Source organism: Amblyomma mixtum, chromosome 3 (assembly GCF_055824585.1).
Source record: "Amblyomma mixtum isolate Tamu chromosome 3, ASM5582458v1, whole genome shotgun sequence".
NCBI classification, from domain to species: Eukaryota; Metazoa; Arthropoda; class Arachnida; order Ixodida; family Ixodidae; genus Amblyomma; species Amblyomma mixtum.
In genome coordinates this window covers 346,841,556-346,847,220 of record NC_143014.1, presented here as the reverse complement: position 1 = coordinate 346,847,220, position 5,665 = coordinate 346,841,556, and positions in this window count along the sequence as shown.

Here is a 5,665-nt window from a genome sequence, read left to right as displayed (position 1 = left end):
TACTCCGAACTATCACACTTGTTCCTTCTGTTCTCGTATGATGACGGCAGCAGAAACTTACTCCCCTGTTGCTGTTCTTGGTGGCTATTTATTACTAATAAAAATAAAAATGGAAGCAAAAGGCGTTGCGAGCCGCAGTATCTGCCATCGAAACTTGAAGCATCTGAGTTGCAGCTAGCGGGAATGAAAAGACAGGGAGAGGGAAAGAAAGGGGGGAGCGATAGAAGAAAGGACAGGGGAAGGGCGGCAGTATACGCTATTGGTCTCCTCGATTTGGCTGCACTTTCTGCACCAGTTGAGGCGGTGCTGCACTCGCGTCCTCGATTTGCCAGTGCAGCTAGCGCCACCTGCACTTGGGCACTCGATTTGACGTAGTGCTGCACGAGTTCTCCCGAGTTCTGCTGCACTTTTGCACTAGCCGTTCGGCGAGTTCTCTTTTCGTGCAATTAGTGCAAGGTGCTTGGCGCGCTCCGTAGCAGACGGCTCCGTGGCCATGCCGGCGTTGAGACCATGGTTGAGACGGCTGCATACCCGTGCTAGACTCGGAATCTGCACCGTGCCCTCACTAAACAGCTGAAATGATAGTGCGCGCACGTGCGTGTGTGTATGCGCGCGTGTGCGTGCGTGTCTGTATACGTGCGTAAGCGACTGGCTGGCTGGTGACGATCGACCGTCCTGCGCCACTTTGCACAATGCAACGGAAAGGACGGTGTCAAATTCTTCACCCTTTTGGAATTAACAAATTTTTGAGCCACTCCACGAGATGCGCCACTTCGAAGAAATGCGCAGTGTTCAATAGAGCTAGCACAATCCCGCGCATATGTCAAACCACGCGACAAATACTAACGCACGGCCGCAGCAGACGAACGTTTCGGCACTTTTGCACTCGATTTGTCCGCTGCACCGACAGCACTAGTGCCAGGCTACACTCGCGCTGCAAGAACTGGCACTGCACTGGCACGGCACTTTTGTGAACTAGTGCAGAAAGTGCAGCCAAATCGAGGAGACCTTATGTACAAATACAGGGCATTGAAATAACCTTTCACCCTTGCCTTGTTACTTGACACAACGGCCACAGGGAGGCGCGCATCCTCGCCGCCCATTGGCTGTACATCAGTGACGCCCAATAGTTGTGGAGGAGAATCGCTGCCAAGCAGCCCGCCATAGCCGCGTTTCGACTCGTTGAGAGCTGTACGTGATCTGCGACGGTGGAACGACTTCGTCAGCTTTTCGGTATGTGATTGTTTTCTACCAAAACGGTGCACTCCCATAAACGCTCCTTGCGCATTACGGGCACTAATTTGGCTTTTATATATTATTTTTTGTGTCCAGGCGTCGAAGTTAAATAGGATATTATTATTGCTTTATACGAATAGCACGAAGACGCGAGAAAAAAAAAGATACGCCCCTAATCTGCCAATTTAAACCGAGAGATAGTGGTAAATATGCCGAAATTTAAATTGGAATTTGTTCTCATTTGCTATTGGCATCAATAAGACTAACAGCTTCTTGGTTGTGCACTTATTTTGACAGTTTTATTTCCTGCCCCCAAAAGGCAGAACGTGCGCTGTCTGTATTTTGGTGACGTATGCCACTGCAGGAAGACCGTGGACTGTGGTCAGCGAATCTGGTTCAATTTCTCTGTCGACTATCCGAGAATCCCGAGCTCAAAGAAGTAAATCTGCACTGTTTATTTTTAATACGTGAACGACCGTTTCATATGAGTCGCTAGTAAGGTGCCGGTTATAAAAACAACTAATTTTTTGTTGTCGCGCATTTTGTTCTTGTTCGTTTTCTAGAAGTTAGTGCTAAGTGCACGCGCCATTTTACTTCCTAGTGGGCGTTGGGCAAATAAGCCTGCATTTGGCGGGCCAGCGTGTTGTTTTGTGTTTTCGTAGGAATCCAAGCAATGTTAGGACAGCAGTGCTTCTACATGGGAACCGTTTAATACTGACTACGTTTCCCCGAAGACGTCACCACAATTTTCAGAACTATGCCAGCAGATAATGAACTACGGAGATAACATTTGCATTAGGCTGTATAAGTTTATCGCTGGCATTTTGTTGCTGGTTTTGTTTAGCTATTGTATCTAAAGGCGAGATTACGTCCAAGTGGGTTAAGAGTTTTAGCGTCAGGCTTCGGAAAGTGCTTCCCCACTGACTGGGGTCATCCGCTTTTTTTCCTTCCTGCCTTTCCTTGGTTCCGGGCGGTCTTGGAAACCAGGTCCCCTTTATTTTCTATCCACTGGCAGTCAGAAGATTTAGTGGCCGTGATTTTGCAAGAATCGTCTGCTGACTCAGTTGACTTGGCGTAATTGTTCGTTCAAGGAAAAAAAAACAAGGCCTTTTTCAGAAACAGTTACAACTATTTACTTCGTTATTATGTTTAGCTGGTTTCCTCGGGCTATCAGAGAGATCTGTTCACATTGGCGTTAGCCGTGCACATATGTCTCAGTCGAGTCCGGAAACAATAGCGTTACTATATCTTTTAAAACAGCTTGCACACAGGCTAGATGATTACGCTTTCAGAAAGCATAATAGCGGTTGTAACGGACAAAAACAGAAGAGAAGGGCACAGGACCGGCGCTAGCTTTTTGAAAACTTTACCATAATTCGGCCACTTGCGGTCGTAATTTTTTGTTCATATATCTCATCCTAGTCGTATTGCACGTTGTGATTACATAATCCGCTCCATTACCTCTGTGGTTAATGCAGTGGTCAACACGGAAGCATTGTATTAGCAGAATCCCAATAAATGTCATTTGTTATTGAGCACTGTGTTGCCTAGTTTTTTTAATATCCATGTATGTGCACAGTTGCGTTGTTTAGTTCGCATGCAAAACGAATTAGCCCAGCGGTTCGCGCCTTTATGCTACGCACGAGATGCCGTATTGCTATATGTCAGCCACCATGTATAAGTCAACAACGTTTTTTGCACATTCATAAGGCCTTGTTACATTTAGACGCCTCAGTAGTAAATATAACGCAGGCGCCAAGCGCGAAACATGTAGCAGCAACACAGAACCAGCTCTGTATGCATTTCTAGCCTTATTTTTGAAACATTTTAGCACGTTCTTCCACAAAACTTTTAAACGTTTGTCATTCTTGCAGTGTGATACACACGCGATTTGTGCCCAGCCCGATAGCAAGCCCATTTGAATTCGAAACTACAGCAAGGGCGGGGGTTTTATCGCTCAACCCATATCAGCGTAGCAAGTACATTTTACTATAATTTTGCCTAAGTTTGCGTAGCACCTGGCGAAAAGATGAATGCATCATGAGGACACATGCGTCATTATCTGTTCTGCACCTGCATTGTGAAAATGGATGCAGCTTCTATTAACGGCTAACACCTTTCAGTGTCGTTTGCTGCGTTTGTTGTCGGCACTGTCATGCTGCAAAGAATTGTCAGATTTGCTGCCGTGATGCGGTTGTGCTCCATGTGGCCGCTGATACCCAAGACGCAGCCTTTTGACGTATTTTTGACTGCATTCTTTTTCACCATGCAGCATATCCTGGGCTCCGTAGGAATCTTGACCACACGCACAATGAAAGGCTAAGGCAACCTACGGCGACGATCACCTGCCCTTCCCGAGTGAAGAGCAGGCCGCGTGGCTGCCGTCTACAGAGCGAAATTCCAGTGGGCAAAGCCTTGTCGTGGGAGCTCGAGTCTTGTCAAGAACACGCAATGGACTTTTCGCACAAGAGCAAAGCCACCGCCGTGAGTGACGTCGAAGGCCCCAAGTCCACGACGGCCGCCCACATTCCCGAAGGCAGCAACATCACCCACCATTCTCCCGAAATGCTGTCCCCGGACTACTGCTTCCCTAAGCACACGGATACGAACGAACGGTCGCCAGGAGCGAAGCACCACCGCTTACAAAGCGGCGCCGAAGAGACGGGTGCTTCTGGCGCCGCTGGTGGAACATGGACCGGCCCGGTGCAAAGCTCCGCGCTGGCTTCGCAAGTGGATCGCCACCTAAGGGGGCCGAGTGGACTGCCCCCGAGCTACGTGACCTCAGCCATCGTCAGTCTCCGGTCTCAGCAGCCGGCGTTTCCAGGGATGGAGCCACCGCGCCCGGTCGTTCCCCCGTCAACCGCCAAGACACCGGAGGCCTCGCACCAGTAGCGGTCCCAGGGATTGTTTTTAGGGTGGGCGGACAAACTTCCGCATACAAAAGAAAGAAAAAAATAGAAAGAACAATTTTTCATTGACATATTATTTGTACAACAATTTTTGTGGGTTTTTTGTTGAAAATAAATGGCGAACGATATAGATGTTATACCGTAACCCTTGCCTTGAATGTTAACGGTTACGCGACCAATATTCACCTCGATGCCAGGGGAAAACAGGTCGTCGGGTGAGATACCCCTCCACGGTGGGTCCAGCAAGGTCAAAGCACCTATCCGGGCATTTCAAGGAAGAAGGGGCTTTATTCCGCCCTTCGTCCCCTCCGTCAAGGCGGCTGGCCGGCGCGCCTTGTGAAGCCAACAGAAGGGATGATCCCCCCCGCTGGCGTCGCTGTGTCTCACGGTGGGATAGCTGGTAGTGGTTTACTTTGAAGAAAAAATAAAAAAGGTGAAGGAAAAGAATGTTGCCATCTAATATTTCAAGCACGCGAGCTGCAGCCGGCGGAGGTGAAGGAAAAGATAGCGCGGAGAGGTATAGAGGGGAATGACAGCAAGAAAGAACAGGGAAGAGCTTTGTCGCTATTTATGAAATAAAAAAGTAATCACGTTCGCGCCGCTCGTGCTCAAATGTCTAGACTCTGTCACGAAAGTAAGAGCGCGCGAGCGGCCACTGCGCACAATCATGTAGAGAAAACGACAAATTGTACGTAGCATCCTGTATCGAACTAATCGCGCGCGCGATTATTTTCACGCGCGACAATTTTCACTGCCCGAGCGGCCGGTGTGGAGCACCCGGCCTCTGACCGTCCGCGGTAGCACCTACCGAGCGTTCATGTCACTCGTGCACTACCTGGCAAAGCAAAGAGCAAGCGGGAAGTCAAGCCCGCCTGCTGGCCCATGGTGGAATAAGTACATGAATGTGTGACTCCCTTCCGCCCCGATGAGGTTATTGCTGGCCACCACAACCGCAGATGAATGGCACTGCCGCCGCCGCCGTTGTCGGCCCGTCGGCGCTAAGGCAAAACAACGATGGGGGCACGGTAGGACCCCGAAACCTCGACAATAGCTACGAATTTTACTCGCGTAACCTGTAGAACATAGAATTGTATGAAATAAGACAGGCGCTGACATGGTGAACGTACAAATAGGGGACTATTTGACGCACCACAGACAAAAAGCTTTCCAATTCTCCGTCAAAAATCACATCTCGCCCTGTGAGAGCCCCCGAAAACGGATGTTCGGGAAGATATGCAAGGGGTTTTGGGGGGGGGGGGGGGCGACCCCCCCCCCCCTCTTTAGGACCGCCACTGCCTCACAACCTGCACTCTCAGGCCCAGATCTCGTTCCTAGTCTCGAAAAAACACGGCAGAATTGCCGTTCCCGACGCTGGGGATCTCCAGGAATCTGTCCTTGTCTGAAGACCTACGCTACAAAGCGTTCAGGAGAACTTCATTTCGAAGAGAGAAGAAGAATGGAGGAAATTTCAAAATGAACGAAAGAATAAGGCACGGACGCCGTACCCGAAGCCACCCGAG